The 17,766-nt window shown below is 37.6% G+C and overlaps 1 long non-coding RNA gene across 1 annotated transcript; it reads right to left on the bottom strand.

Moving 5' to 3' along the window:
• Positions 1-572: 572 nt before the first annotated feature.
• On the bottom strand, positions 573-2,762 carry LOC122318312. The gene is made up of 2 exons (XR_006244797.1): positions 2,252-2,762; positions 573-1,107 (listed from the first exon to the last, which is right to left on the bottom strand). It is a non-coding gene; the product is annotated as an uncharacterized LOC122318312 (long non-coding RNA).
• Between the last annotated feature and the right edge of the window lie 15,004 nt (positions 2,763-17,766).

Genomic DNA, 17,766 nt, shown 5'->3' with positions numbered 1-17,766 from the left:
TTTGTTTATTATTTATAGAAATTATCGTAATATTTATGGTAATATTTATGTTCCATAAACAAGTTATTTATGAAAAATTGTATTATTTGGTCATCTAAGAACAGGTTATGAAGAAGCTGGAGTAGGAGGTTATGTCCAATTTGTGGTTATTATGGGAGGTCAAAATTATATCATTCCATGTTGGGGGTAAATTTCCTAAGTTGGGTTCTCGTAATATGTGATGGAGGATTAAAGCATTGGGAAAATATTACAGGACAAGTTTGGAGTGAAATAGTTGGTCAAACTCATTTAGTCTTTTTCAATCTCGCATGCACGTACAAGGGTTCAGGAGAAAATGCCACGCATACCTCATAAGGTTACACACGACTTGGGTTCCTGATTACAATTGGATACCAATTAACAGGTGCACTTCGGCATTTTACTAACTTATTGGAAGTTCTCTTCATCGAAAGCAGGTTGTTGTAAGAAATGAAAATTGCAAAAAACATCCTCAAACAACAGAAATTGGGTATCAAAATTTCAGCAACAGCACCAAAATTTCTAATCAAACCAGACTCAAACAGCAGAAATTATAATACATCAAAATTATATCAATAAATTGCAAAAAACCTCCAATATTGTAGTCAATACACCATTCAACACATTTACTACATTCAACTAATCAACCTAGATAATTAAAAAAGTACAACGTCTTACATGAGTTGTAGACATGGCTGAGATACATTATAATTGGTTCGATACATCAAAAGTATACCATAAACTATTACTAAAAAAAAACCATGTCATATTTAATACTTTGAAGACTCGGTTGTACTTCTTCTCCAATGCTTTTAATTTGGATTCTTCGATGCGTAGTCGCTCATAAAGTACCCTCTCATGCCTCCGTTCAGCTAACTCCAACATTAACTTACAGTAACTGTTTTGCTCACTTTAAAGATCAATTCACTCAAAAAAATCACATTGTTTATTCATCTTATAGTTTGGACAATTGAAAAACCTTCTGCCAAAAGTATTTGCTTTTCCAGAAATCCGAAGCTTCACTTGGGAGCCACAATAGCATAGTGGTCTCTCCAAACTTGACCCAAAATGAGAAGCAGCACTCATTTGCTATCATGATATAATCAGTAAACAGAGCCCCACATCAGTATATATCAGACAATATATATATGCTTGAATGCAAAGACATATACACTGCAGCTATGGCATACTTTAAAGCAATGAAGATATGTACTAACTACCCCGTTTAGGAGACCTAATAGTTTAGTGTTATCATTCAAGTTTCCCACTAAGTACATAAACCCAAAAAAAAAAAAACATGCAGGGGTGGGCTACGCAAGGGAGGGTATAAAACAAAGAACCAAAAATAAAATTAACAAAATAAGAAAAAAAGGGGGATAGAAAAGAGGCATGTTGATGGCTATTATGTGTCACAACTAGGTCTTACCGTTAGCTGTGACACCCAAGGCATGGCAATATGCACAAAATTGTTATACAATATATTAGTTTTGTTATTAATACAGTAAATCAAACTATCCAAATAAGACAAAATAATAGTGTGGTTACTTATAAAGCTAATGTTTAGAATTCAAAATATAAGACAAAGTTAGCAAATTTTTTTATAGAAAACAAAGGCTACAGATGCAGAACAAACAACTGAAACATGCAAGAGTTACAAATATGGTAGTCAATAAACATGCAAACCAAACAACCGATCAATAATAAATTTTCTTGTAACATTAAGTCCAGCATTGACAGCAAAATTTCTATAGAAAACAAAGGCTACATATGTACAACAGACAACTGAAACATGCAAGAGTCACAAATCTTTGCAAGTCAAGAAACATGCAAACCAAAACAACCCATCTAAGAATAGGTTATGGGCTTGAATCAGTAAGTCCAGCCCAAACACACTTACTTTCAAAAACAACAAAAATCCCACACTCCTAAACCATAAGCCGTGTGATCCATCCTCATGTTCCTGGGAATTTCCTCACGTTACACCCTTTCTTTTGCAACCATTTTCATTACTTAAACAGAAATCATACGAAACCAAATACATTTCTCCTAAACAGCGATAGTCCAAGTTTCAAATATTCATTATAATAAGAAAATATGAAATGGTAATCTTGCAAATACACAAAATAATGAAATACAAAAAATCGCAACTATACAACAAATAGAAAAATTACAAAAATGCAAAAATATAACAATACCATAATGCAAAAATACCATGATAATGTAAATGAAAAACCTAGAGAGGTGCGACTGATTACCAGTTTCGGGATGAAGGGTTAGGGTTTCGGTATGGGATGAAGGGTTAGGGTTCGGGTTAGGGTTTCAGTGTGGGATGAAGGGTTAGGGTTTGGGTTAGATCTAGGGGGTTAGGGTTTCGGTCTAACCTAGGCTGCTTAGGGTTAGGGTTCAATATTGGATGAACGGGAAGGGATTTTGAAGGGATTTCGAAGGGTTAGTTGCAGCTAATGGACACGGGGATTTCGGACTAAAATGGACACGGAGAGAGTTCCTGCACTCAGGCTGACACGTATACAACGAGAGAGAGAGAGAGAGAGAGAGAGAGAGAGAGAGAGAGAGAGAGAGAGAGAGAGAGAGAGAGAGAGAGAGAGAGATTTCGTAGCAGAGCAACGATAGCGAGATAGAACCAGAGAGAAAGGGGGGAAATTTCTGAGAGTTCACAGCAGAGACAGGGGAGAGTGAGAACCAAAGGAAGGGAGGAAATGTCGAAATGACAGAGCAGAGAGGGGTTCAGAGGGAGGGAATCGAGTGAGCATAGAGAGTTTTCATTTAAAGTTAAACGGTGCGTTTTTCAGTGGAATCCACGTCAGCAAGCCGTTTACATCCCACGACTGCGGTTAGACTTTTTCTATTTTTTAACGTATATTATAAAATAAAATATTTTTATAAAATATTTAAAAAAAATATTTTTTTAAAAATATTATTATATACTTATTGAAGTGTCAACTCTAGGTAGGTCCTAGCAGGTTCATTAATTTCTGTATTAATTTTTTTAGGCCAGGGGTACTATGCCGCCAGTGTTTATCTTGGGCACCGTCCGGACATAATTTTTTTTTTAACTTTTTAAATATTTAAAAAAATATATATATATATTAATATATTTAAAATCACTTTTTTAATAATTAAATAAAAAAATTAAATTTTTTTTCACGAGCGGTACCCTTGAAGGGTACCATCCGGATGGCACAACAACATTTTTCATTTTTTAATAATAATATTTTTTTCAATAGATAATATTAAATATTCTTATAATATTCTAGTTTTGAAATTAGATATATTTAAAATCTATAAAAAAATATTTTTACATTTTTCTAATGGACATAATTTAAATAGATTTATAAAAAAAATACATTAAACATTCTTCTCTGGCTTTGGATTTAAATATATATAAATATAAATTCTAAGGAATTTTGGAAAAGGGATTTATTTTTTATTTTCAGAGCATAAATCATAAATGTATGTGACCAATATAAATTAAACAAATTAAAAAATGATTAATAGCCAAAGAAAAAGGATTCAATGTGAGGTTGAGATGCCAAAAAAACAGTATCATAGTCATCATGCGGTTGGAAGAAAGTGAACCAGAGGGCAGATAATATGATGGTGACGAGTTGTTAAGAATATTAACGATAAACAATAGTAGAAAATAATTAAAGACTGGTGCTGGCATTATCAAGAGTTGATTGAGATGGCCCAACTAACGAGGTAGATTGATAAGATGACCCAGCTTCTACCTCCAGTTTCGCAACAGCCTGGGCCCGAATGACGTATAGTATAAAATTGCAATTTTTCTATTTTAAGTATTTTCCTATATAACAATTTTTTTTAAATATTTATTGATATTTTTCTATTTTAAGTTACAATATTTATTGTCAATAATCATGATATTACTAAAATTCACATGTCATATCTATCTTTTATATAAAAATATATATATTATTTAGCTAATTGAGATTTCATACAATTTTCTATTTAAAACGCATTCAACAATTTGAATATTAAAAACTCATTCTAGACCTGATATATTAAAGCATTACTTGGATAATGAGTTGATATAAAAATTAAAAATTAAATAAAATATTATTTTTGTGACGCTCCCAAATCCCCACGCCCGAACACGGGGAAATCGAGACGTCCGGATGGTGACAACCCGGGTCACCATCCCATCGACGGTGCCAAGTGTGTGCAGAAGCAATAAATGTGCATGGAAGAACACGCAGCGGATAACGAAAGTCATAACTAAGTACCAGAATTGTTCTCAACGTAATACAAGCTGTTTAAAACGTACATAAATAAAATATTGCAAAAACACATACAGTTTTAAACAAATATAAAACATAGCATCAGCAACCCGGCGGAGCCGCATCCTCGGGCTCAGCCTCCTCCTCCTCCTCGAACTCTGCACCAAAAGCTACGGAACCAAAAATGGTACCGTAGGTAAGTAAACCCAAACACCACCAGATAAAAACACATCGCACTCAAACAACATGGATGCAAGAAAAACCAATGCACATGCCCCGCAAAACCACATTTTTACCACGCACGCCAAAAACCCATTTGGCCCAATAAAAACATATTCTTAAAAACCACGCCTCGCCATTATCCCAGATAATGGCCCAAACCACCATTTTCCCAGAAAATGGATCAAAAGCCTCAAAACCAAAACTCGCCATTTTCCCAGAAAATGGATCAAAAGCCTCAAAACCAAAAAAACACACCGGTTATGCATGCACCATGATCTCCCCTAGGGATCATCCGCACACCCTGGCTATGTGTCACACCGCAGGTAAGGACCGCGCATGTGACACCTAACGAGCGATGCCCAGACTCGCGCCCCGCGCATACCTGGCCAGGCCATCCTCTAGCCCTCGCCAGCGAAGGGCCACGGAGTCAGTGAATAGAGGGATGCCCAGACTCGCGCCCCGCGCGTACCTGGCCGGGCCATCCTCTAGCCCCGCTCCCGTCATCGCCCAGCGACAACTCAGGGGACGTCACTCAGTATTATCCACTCCCGAGTGACCAGAGGAGCTCCACTGAGATAATAACCCATCCCGGCTTGGGCTCGTGAGACACACGCACCCGAAAATTCAATCACGCCAACAAAACAGGGTTTCTCAAATAAAATAAAATACACGTGCATGCACCATGCAAATGCAATTATCAATGCTCCAAAACATACAACCAACCATAAAACAATAAATCAAGCCACTCCGTCCTCCATTCATCTGACCCCCGAACTCCTCGGACTCAGTCTGGAATCAACCAACCAGCAAATTAAATAATTGAAAGAGTAATATATATTTAAATCTGAAAATAGGGTTTGGAAAATACTTACAGCGCTATATGGCAATTTTAGAAAACACGCGGAGTTGCAAACGGTGCCGGAAAAGCAACGTCATAGTGAAAATTCACTGTGGCCGTGGGTTGTGAAAAACCCACTTTTGAACGGGGACAAACTAGGACACGAAATTGATAGGGAATGGTCTAGGGATGGTTGTGAAGCTATTGGAAGTGGTGGTTGGTCGTGGGTGGCGGCGGAATCGCCGGAAATAGGCCGGATTTCCCAAAAAGGAAAGCTAGCTCGTGGGAGCTATTCCGGTGGTCGTTGGAGGCCGGAAATGGGTGGGTTAGGATGGTAAGGGACCGGTGATGAAGTGGTGAAGAAATGATGGCCGGAGGTGGAGCGACGGCGGCGGATCGAGCTGAAAACCGTGCGGGCTTTGAGGAGCTTTTCCGGCCAAACGGCCGGCCGGCAGGGGGAGATATTTGGTGGGAATGTGCGCCGGAGGGAGGGGGTTCGAACGAGACCGGCGGTGAGCCAAACGGTGGCCGGACGGCGACGAGCTGGGCTGAAAAGCGTTCCGGCGTGAGGGAGAGAGAAGAGAGAGAAACCGGGGGGGGCTCGAGCGGGAGAAAGGAAAGAAAAAAAAAAAAAAAAAAAAAAAGAAAAAAAGAAAAAGGAAGGAAAAAGAGAGAAGGAAAAAGAAAAAAGAAAAAGGAAAAAGAAGAGAAAAGGAAAAGAGATGTAGGGAAAAGATGAGGTCCAATCCTCATTCTGGGAAACAAAACTAAACCACCAAAAAGATATTAAAAACCACAAAACAACTAAAAGAAATAAAACACAATATCAATTAAATTAAAAACCAATTTTAAAACGTAAATAAATTAAAATAAATAACTAATATATTAATTAAAATAAAAACAATTATTTCAGCGAAAATACACTCAAAAGCGGGTCATCACATCCTCTCCTCCTTAAAAACAATTTCGTCCTCAAAATTGCAGATCAACCACCAACCTAAAACAAGCCAAAAGAAAGCACATAAACCATCTGTGATCAAGACTAAGACACATACCTTCCTTATTCGAACAAAAACGGGTACTGCTCCCTCATGTCCGCTGCTCGCTCCCAAGAGAAGTCTTGAGCTAACGGATCTCCCCAAGCCACTTTAACTAAAGGTATCGTCTTAAACCTCAACTGTTGCTCCTTCCAATCCAAAATCTGCGACGGAACAACTTCATAAGTGAGATCCGGTTGCAGCTGAATACCCGCTGGGTCGACGAAGCGTGGTTCTTGCTATCCAAAGCTCTTCTTCAGGGATGATACGTGGAAGACATCATGAACATCCCCAAAATAATCTGGCAAAGCAACTCTATAGGTGACGGACCCTACTCTCTCCAGAATCTGAAAAGGGCCGACGTACCTCGGATCTAGCTTCCTCTTCTTACCAAAACGCTTAACACCTCTCATGGGAGAGACTTTAAGGTAAACCCAATCACCAACTTCAAACGACAACTCTCTCCTCCTGGTATCAGCGTAACTCTTATGGCGACTCTGAGCTGCCGCCATTTTATCTCTGATGATCCGGACTTGGTTTTGCATCTCTTGAATTATTTCGGGTCCAATTACCCTACTCTCCCCAACTTCATCCCAACACAAGGGCGACCTGCACTTTCTCCCATAAAGAGCTTCATAGGGAGCCATCTGAATGATCGCATGGAAGCTGTTATTGTATGCAAACTCGATGAGCGGCAAATGGTTTTCCCAACTTCCTTGGAATTCCATGACACATGCTCGCAACATGTCTTCCAGGGTCTGAATGGTGCGCTCTGACTGACCGTCTGTCTGCGGGTGGTAAGCAGTACTGAACTTCAACTTAGTACCCAAAGCTGCCTGCAAACTCTTCCAGAACTGCGATGTGAACCTCGGATCTCGATCTGACACTATACTCTTTGGTATGCCGTGTAGCCGTACTATCTCTTTGACATACAAACGGGTCAACTTACCCAAAGAGTCGGTGTTATTAACAGGCAGAAAATGAGCACTCTTCGTTAACCGGTCCACAATCACCCAAACAGAATTCTTCCCACTAGGCGTTCTCGGCAAATCCACTACGAAGTCCATCGTGATATCATCCCATTTCCACTCAGGAATAGGGAGGGGTTGGAGCATACCTGCAGGTCTCTGATGCTCGGCCTTTACCTAACGGTATGTGTGACATTTCTCCACATATAAGGCAACGTCTTTCTTCATTCCATCCCACCAGTAATTTTTCTTCAAGTCCCGATACATCTTTGTACTGCCGGGATGAACTGAATACGGGGCCGCATGAGGTTCCGCCATGATCCGTTCTTTGAAATCTGAGTCCTTAGGGACCATTCTGCGATCTCGGAACCGAAGTATCCCATCACTATCCATGCTATAGTGCAACGGGCCTCGAGATTTTCTGACTCTCTTCCTGATGTTCAGCAGCTTCGGATCCTTTCTTTGGAGAGTTTTCAATTCTTCAAAATCAGTTACCCGAATATCAAGAACTGAAGACAAAATCTCTACTTACTGCGAACTCTCTATAAAGAGCCTTCTCATCCCACAAAGCAACGACTCCAATTCTGACGGCTCGGCTTCATCTTCCAAATGCGACTTTCGGCTCAAAGCAGCAGCAACTATATTAGCCTTCCCCGGATGGTACTTGATCTCACACTGATAGTCACTGATTAGCTCCAGCCATCGCCTCTGCCTCATATTCAGATTTTTCTGGGAAAACAAATGCTTCAAACTCTTGTGATCGGTAAATACCTCGCAAGCTTCCCCATACAAGAAGTGCCGCCAGATCTTAAGGGCAAAAACAATCGCAGTCAATTCTAGATCGTGCGTCGGATAATTCTTTTCATGGTCCTTTAGCTGACGAGATGCATAGGCTACAACCCGTCCTTCCTGCATAAGGACACAACCCAAACCGAACTTAGACGCATCACTGAAGACTACGAATGGCTTATGCGGTTCTGGGAGTGCTAACACTGGTGCCGTTGTCAACCTGTTCTTTAATTCCTGGAAGCTTCTCTCACATTTCTCTGACCAAACAAATTCTGTATTCTTCCGAGTCAAAGCTGTGAGAGGTCCGGATAGGCGAGCAAAACCCTCTACAAACCTTCGGTAGTAACCGGCGAGCCCCAAGAAACTCCTGACCTCGCGCACTGTTGTCGGGCGCTGCCATGACAAAATGGCTTCTACCTTACTAGGATCAACTGCCACTCCGTCCCGGGAAATTACGTGCCCAAGGAATTTAACTTCTTCCAACCAGAATTCACACTTGCTTAGCTTGGCGTATAGCTGGTGTTCTCTCAACCTCTCAAGTACCAGACTAAGATGATACACATGCTCTTCAACATCTCGGGAGTAAATCAGTATATCATCAATAAATACTACCACAAAGGAATCCAGATAAGGTCGAAACACTCGATTCATTAAATCCATGAACGCTGCAGGGGCATTAGCTAACCCAAACGGCATCACCTTAAATTCATAATGCCCATACCTCGACCTGAAAGCAGTTTTAGGCACATCCTGGTCTCTGATTCTCAGCTGGTAGTATCCCGACCTCAGATCAATCTTAGAGAACACGGCTGCTCCTTGAAGCTGGTCAAACAAATCATCAATCCGCGGGAGAGGGTATTTATTTTTGATGATCACCTTGTTCAATTCCCGATAGTCAATGCACATACGGAGGGTTCCATCTTTCTTTTTAACAAATAAAACTGGTGCACCCCACGGCGACGTACTAGGCTGAATAAATCCCTTCTCTACCAGTTCTTGCAACTGAGTCTTCAACTCTTTCAATTCAGCCGGTGCCATGCGATAAGGAGCTTTATGCACAGGAGCCGCTCCAGGTTCCAAGTCTATAACAAACTCCATCTCCCGAACATGGGGTAGTCCGGGCAAGTCATCCACAAACACATCGGGGAATTCTTCCACAACTGGAATGTCTGCCAAGGACTTCTTCTCAGACGGCGTGGACACCATCTGCACCAAGAATGCATCCGCTCCCCATGCAATCTCTCGTCTTGCCTGAATCGCCGATATAATTATCGGTTTTTCTTTTAATCTACTCCCCGCAAATTCCAGACAATCACCATCTGGAAGCTGAAAGCTAATTATCCGACTTCTGCAATTAATACTCGCAGAATATCGGTATAACCAATCCATCCCGAGAATGATATCGAAACCCAACAGCTTAAACACTACCAAATCAGCATTCAGGAATCTTCCCTCAAAATTTAACGGGCATCCCAAAGCAACCTTGGAACACCACACCATCTCACCATCGGGTAGAGCCACTACCATAGACTTCGGCAACGGCTCCGTGACCAAATTACACACCCGTGCAAACGTGGAAGACACAAACGATTGTGAAGCACCGGAATCAAACAAGGTACAAGCATAAAACTCATACAAATGGACTCTTCCTGAACCAAACACATCAACCCATGAAATCCAAAAAACGAAGAATAACCACAAACACCAAAAATTAAATCCAACTTAAAATTAAATTAAACCATACCTGTAATTACTCCAGCATCATGGGTCGCTGGTGCCTCATCATCCACCTCTCCGGGTGTGACAGCATAAACCCGGGCTTGCACTGTTTGTCTCGGGTTTGTTCTTCCACCGCGTCCACTTCCACGGCTTCCTTGAGCTGCTCTTGGACATTCTCGGGCAAAGTGACCCTGCTGGCCACAATTATAACATCGAGCCCCACCAGAAGGGCACTCACCCACATGGGCTCTATTACAAACTCCGCATACAGGCACACGTCCTCCCATGCGAACACTTGAGGATGCTTGCGGTCGAGTCCCGGTCCGCTGAACAAATTTCTGAGGCGAACCCGAGCTGCTTCCTTCACCAAAAAAACTCCGCCTCTTATGCCCTGGAGGGGAGCCCATACTCAGATTGTTTTCTCATTCCACCAGAGTGGCCACATCCACTAATTCCTGAAAAGTGGATATCCGATGGCTGACCACCATACGGCGTATATCAGGGCGCAGTCCCGCCTGAAAACGATCAGCTCGCATCTCCTCTGTGGCGATAAGGTGAGGAGCAAATCGCTCAAGTTCGATGAACCTCCGAGCGTATTGTTCCACTGTCGCGCCCCCTTGGACCAGATTGGAGAACTCTCTTGCCTTTTGCTTCCTTACCGATGCGGGAAAGAAGCGGTCATTGAACTCCTTCTTGAAACGCTGCCAGGTCACTGCAGCGAAAGATCCCAGTTCAGATTCCAACAGCACCCTCTTGGTATCCCACCAATCAGAAGCGGTACCTTGCAAGAGATAGCTGGCGTAAAGTACTTGCTGTGCCTCAGTGCATCCACACACCTCAAAAGTTTTCTCCAAATCTTTGATCCACTTTCCAGCCTGGAGTGGATCCTCATTTCCAGTGAAGTGTGGAGTCCTATGCGCCAGGAAGCGCTCATAGGTGCATCCGGCTTGCACCATGCTACTGGACCCTCCTGGATACATCCAAGGCCCTCCCTGATATGGCCAAGGACCTATTGGTTGTGGCCAAAACCCTCCTTGTTGCAGACAAGGCTCTCCTGACGGTGGATAAGGTCCTCCTGATGGTGGCCAAGGACCCTCTTGTTGTGGCCAAGGTCCTTGTGGTGGCCAAGGCCCTGTCTGTTGAGACCTCGCACTCTGTTGCATAAATTCCGTCATCTGCCGTATTGCTTCAGCTAGGGAGTCATCCCTGGAGGTATTGTCCTGTGGCTCTTGAGTATTTTTCTTTGGTCTCCCCATATTCCTACCACAACACCACTCTTGACCCTCCTTTAAGAAAACAAATAAAACCATCATAAAACCAACAAAAACAAAACCACACCCCCCAGCAAGAAACAAAAGAACCCAGCTTGCAAAAACATAACCAAATAAATACAAACAAACAAACAAGCTCCAACAAATAAAACAACTGTACTTAACATAATTTTTAAAACACAACTTTAAAAAGCATTCTGGTACTGCCTACGGGACATGTGGTTTTACCCAGAGCCAAACCGCTCTGATACCACCTGTGACGCCCCCAAATCCCCACGCCCGAACACGGTGAAATCGAGACGTCCGGATGGTGACAACCCGGGTCACCATCCCATCGACGGTGCCAAGTGTGTGCAGAAGCAACAAATATGCACGGAAGAACACGCAACGGATAATGAAAGTCATAACTAAGTACCAGAATTGTTCTCAACGTAATACAAGCTGTTTAAAACGTACATAAATAAAATATTACAAAAACACAAATACAGTTTTAAACAAATATAAAACATAGCATCAGCAACCCGGCGGAGCCGCATCCTCGGGCTCAGCCTCCTCCTCCTCCTCGAACTCTGCACCAAAAGCTACGGAACCAAAAATGGTACCGCAGGTAAGTCAACCCAAACACCACCAGATAAAAACACATAGCACTCAAACAACATGGATGCAAGAAAAACCAATGCACATGCCCCGCAAAACCACATTTTTACCACGCACGCCAAAAACCCATTTGGCCCAATAAAAACATATTCTTAAAAACCACGCCTCGCCATTATCCCAGATAATGGCCCAAACCATCATTTTTCCAGAAAATGGATCAAAAGCCTCAAAACCAAAAAAACACACCGGTTATGCATGCACCATGATCTCCCCTAGGGATTATCCGCACACCCTGGCTATGTGCCACACCGCAGGTAAGGACCGCGCATGTGACACCTAACGAGCGATGCCCAGACTCGCGCCCCGCGCGTACCTGGCCAGGCCATCCTCTAGCCCTCGCCAGCGAAGGGCCACAGAGTTGGTGAATAGAGCGATGCCCAGACTCGCGCCCCGCGCGTACCTGGCCGGGCCATCCTCTAGCCCGGCTCTCGTCGTCACCCAGCGACAACTCAGGGGACGTCACTCAGTATTATCCACTCCCGAGTGACCAGAGGAGCTCCACCGAGATAATAACCCATCCCGACTTGGGCTCGTGAGACACACGCACCCGAAAATCCAATCACGCTAACAAAACAGGGTTTCTCAAATAAAATAAAATACACGTGCATGCACCATGCAAATGCAATTATCAATGCTCCAAAACATACAACCAACCATAAAACAATAAATCAAGCCACTCCGTCCTCCATCCATCCGACCCCCGAACTCCTCGGACTCAGTCCGGAATCAACCAACCAGCAAATTAAATAATTGAAAGAGCAATATATATTTAAATCTGAAAATAGGGTTTGGAAAATACTTACAGCGCTATATGGCAATTCTAGAAAACACGCGGCGTTGCAAACGGCGCCGGAAAAGTAACGTCACAGTGAAAATTCACTGTGGCCGTGGGTTGTGAAAAACCCACTTTTGAACGGGGACAAACTAGGACACGAAATTGATAGGGAATGGTCTAGGGATGGTTGTGAAGCTATTGGAAGTGGTGGTTGGCCGTGGGTGGCGGCGGAATCGCCGGAAATAGGCCGGATTTTTCAAAAATGAAAGCTAGCTCGTGGGAGCTATTTGGGTGGTCGTTGGAGACCGGAAATGGGTGGGTTAGGAAGGCAAGGGACCGGTGATGAAGTGGTGAAGAAATGGTGGCCGGAGGTGGAGCGACGGCGGCGGATCGAGCTGAAAACCGTGCGGGCTTTGAGGAGCTTTTCCGGCCAAACGGCCGGCCGGCAGGGGAAGATATTTGGTGGGAATGTGCGCCGGAGGGAGGGGGTTCGAACGAGACCGGCGGTGAGCCAAACGGTAGCCGGACGACGGCGGTCTGGGCTGAAAAGCGTTCTGGCGTGAGGGAGAGAGAAGAGAGAGAAACCGGGGGGGCTCGAGCGAGAGAAAGGAAAGAAAAAAAAAAGAAAAGAAAGAAAAAAAGAAAAAGGAAGGAAAAAGAGAGAAGGAAAAAGAAAAAAGAAAAAGGAAAAAGAAGATAAAAGGAAAAGAGATGTAGGGAAAAGATGAGGTCCAATCCTCATTTTGGAAAACAAAACTAAACCACCAAAAAGAGATTAAAAACCACAAAACAACTAAAAGAAATAAAACACAACATCAATTAAATTAAAAATCAATTTTAAAACGTAAATAAATTAAAATAAATAACTAATATATTAATTAAAATAAAAAAAATTATTTCAGCGAAAATACACTCAAAAGCGGGTCATCACAATTTTAAAAATTAAAAATGTTAAAATATTTATTATATGAGTAATGCTACTTATCATTAATTTTTTCAGTATTCTCTTATCATCTCGTGATATAGTATTAGATAATTAGAAACTATTTATTATATTTTATTTATAAATTTATCATCTAATGTCACATTATGAGATTATGAGAAAATAGATAATGACTATATTTTTTTATTATATTTTATTTAAAAATTTAAAAAAATTATAATGATTATATAATATGAGATGAAATTAAACGCTTATTGTATCCAAACATAAAGTATTGACTACAATAAGCATTAAATACAATGTAACGTACGTGTTATCTCTATGGCTATTTATTATTACAAGTAATGCTACTTATAATTCATTTTACTGTCGTCTTCACATTTTCTCATGATGTGATATTAAGGCATCGTTTATTTTTATAAAAATTTTATCTCATTATTACAATTTTTACAAATTTCTACATAAAATAAAACAAACAATTCAAATTTTTCATATCTCAATATAAAAATAATATTAAAACTATGTATTTTCATAATATTTTATTCAACTTTAATATCAATTCATTTCATTTCTGGAAATAAACGAGAAATGATTTAAGGCTATTTATTATGTTTCACTTGTGAGTCTTTCATTTAATGTCGCATCAAATAATTATGATAAAAAAGAATAATAATTAAAATTTTCCTATTATTATATATGTGGATATCATCATTAATATTATATTATCAAATTATTTTGTAAAAATAACAAAACTCTATTATCAAATGTGTGATGTGTGTATAGAACAGATATAATAAAGTGTTTACATAATATAATTTAAATTAAAAAATATATTTTAAAATTTAAATCATACAAATCAAATATTACAATTTAAATTATATTGATTGTATGTTTTATGCACCCGCTTGAAAACAAAATAACTCTTATCAATAATTAAGAATTTTGACAAGAATCATACATGTTCATGACTGGCTTCCCGATAACATTCAGTCCACAGCTTGCCATGTCACTTTTTAATACATAGAATAACAAAAACTATATATCAAAGCCACAGAATTTTGGTAACAAGGAGACAGGGTACTTCATTTTCAAGCATTAATCTGGCCTACATAATTAATTCGATAATCAGTTCATATCTGTTGCTATGTTTCGGCCATTTGCTAATTTGATGGGCCAAGTTCCATGTTATCGAAATCTAAGTCAACAACAACTGCCAACGATACAATTAATACATATCTTATAATTGATTATTGAATCATTGATACACATAATAATTATATTTTAATGCATTTCTAGCACATATAATTTTATTTGGAATATAACTTTTAAACTTTGAATCTTATAAATATTTAAATTATATCATGTGGATAGTATATGGTGCAAAGACATTAAAAAAATATTACGTGCACAAAGATATATTTACTATTATTTTCAATTAAAAAAATATTTGATGATAAGTACTATATCCACAAAAAGATATGCAAAAAATAAATTAATAAATTGATATCTTTTCATATGATATGTTAAATTTACTTTATAATAAAAGTAATTTATTATAATAAAAATAATTTTATAATCTAACGTATCACATTTAATAATATCAATTTATTAATTTATTTTTATGAGATATATTTGTGACTAAGATATTTATCTTATTTTATTATAAAGTTATAATATCACATACATCAATTTTTTTTTTTTTTTTCTCATACATCACCAGAGCCACACACAAACCTCTCCATTTGGAAGAATCGATAGTTTCTGCCTCATTAGCATGCCTTTTAGACACAGCCAATACGCAAATTTTATTTTCTATTTTAGTTTGTTTATATATATATATATAAAAGTGGGAGAAATTTAAACCTAAAGCATCCATTTACAAAATTAGATTATAGAAGTGTTACGGATATAAAAAAAAATTATATAAAAAAAATATAAATTAATATATTTTTATGTGGTTTATTAAATTTATTTTATAATAAAAATAATTTTATAATTTAATATATTAAAATAAATCACGTTAATTTATAAATTTAATTTTATATACCAATTGAGACTAAAGAATCTCTCATCAGCTTTTTAATTGACCTTTACTTGTGCAATTTACTCGACACAAAAGTGTGTAACTTTTGATCCGTCATCCGCCGCCGTAATCCAAAAGACAGCGCAAAGGTATTACTTTCCACGTGAGGAAAATATTTGTAAGCTAAAAAAAAGTATCTAGATGACAAAAAATGAACTGTAAAATTATTACCGAATCATCTACTGCGCGAGATAATACTACGCTCTATTTGTTTCAATTATGGTACGTAGGAAATATATATTTAGGGATTTGTTTTGAATTCAGTTCTGAACTTGTTAGACTGAGAAATACCCACTGAGGAATAAAATAGAAGTACAGGACCAGATACGAGATATTTAAAGCAGTAGCACTTTGAGGTTTAGCTTCGTATTTAGTCAATTTAAAAAAAATTAATAATAAATTTGTGGACTTTTAAATAGTAATTTTTTGAAATAATTAAAAATTAAAACTACATTGTTTATTGTTTAATTTACTTTTATATTAAAATTTAACTTATTTTTGTATTATAATGTTTAATTACATGTTATCATACTATAGAATTCCTTATTATTTTTAATATCTAATTACATATTATTATACTATAGTATTACATATTATTATATACTAAACATTTTAGTGTCTAATAATATGTTATCATACTTAATAAATTAGTATATGTATTATTAACTTATTATAGTAAGCTTATTTAGATATTAGTGTCTAACTTATTTTTATACTTGATTATATATGTTAGTAATATTATAATGTTTATATATAATAACTATCATTAGTCTATTTATATTATAGTATAAGTATATTATTTTATAATAATTAGCTTATACTATTATATTATTGAATCTAACTATATAAGTTATGGTAATATAATTATATGATTATACTAGTATATATGATAAATTTATAAATAAATATATATATATTTTTAAGAAGTTGGATTGGAGGATAAAGTCAGAATCAGATCAGATTGGAGTCACTGAGTTAGTCCAATGACACATTCAATTCCAATTAAAATAATTAAGAATAAATCCAGATTGAAGTCTGAGCAGAACTGAGTTTAGAATATTTTTGAATTTTTGTTCAAAAATATGTGATGTATATATAACAAATATGTGATGTATATATGATAATATAATAGTCTATTTATTTTTTATTTTTTTATAACAAATATGTGATGTATATATGATAAATATAACAATTTAATTAATTTAATAATAATAAAATAAATTAAAAAATAATTTTAAAATATGCGTTACGTAACATCCTCGTCTGGATCACCAAACGTATAAAGGACGCGACAAATATAATATATATGACGCTGAGAATAGGCTCCAGAAGATTAGAAAAACAGGGAACAATCATTCTTACTTAGGAGGAAGCAAAATCTTTTAAGGTAATGACGGTTGGCAAATTTGTTAGAAATTGAAACTATTTTATATTTTGTTATTAATAATAAAAAATAATAATAATTTTTTAAATTAGAAAAAAAAAGGTGGTGCTACTCCACTGGAAGCTCCTGCTGGAGTCTTCTGTTAGCCTTTTTTTTTTTTTTTTTTAAATTTAATTTGTTATATATGTATATTTTAAACACTTTCAAATATTAAAAAAATTACAATATTATATTTAATTATTAAATAAAAATATAAAAAATCTCAATAATAATTTTTAACATTTTTGCATGCTAAAAGAGTAGCATTTTCCTGAAAAGATTGGAGGGGGACTATCTTTATCTGCTTTTCTTGGTTCACATTGCAGAATGAGTTATGGAATAAGAAAGGTGGTTTGTATTCAGACATAAAATAAAGTGAGATAATTTTAGATAAGTTTAATAAAATATTATTGTTATTTTAAAATTAAAAAAATTAAATTAATTTTTAAAAAATTTAAATTATTTATTATATTTTATTTAAAAATTATAATAATAAAATAATATGAGATAGGTTGTAAAAGCTTTTAAATATACACGAGACTCATAACATATTTAGTAAGTAAAATAAGAATTTTGATATGGAATGTAAGTTTAAAATATTATTTTTAAGTATTATTATTTTAAAATTTTAAAAAGTTAAATTAAAATTTTATTTATTTTATGTTAAATGGAGGGGGCGCCCACACGGGCAGACCCCCCCTTTTGGTTGCATGCGTTATAACGCATGGCTTTAAGCCATGCGTTTCCAGCGTATAAAGGCCAGCCGT

Source organism: Carya illinoinensis, chromosome 8 (assembly GCF_018687715.1).
Source record: "Carya illinoinensis cultivar Pawnee chromosome 8, C.illinoinensisPawnee_v1, whole genome shotgun sequence".
In the NCBI taxonomy this organism is placed as follows: Eukaryota; Viridiplantae; Streptophyta; class Magnoliopsida; order Fagales; family Juglandaceae; genus Carya; species Carya illinoinensis.
This window is presented reverse-complemented; position numbering and strand designations above follow the sequence as displayed.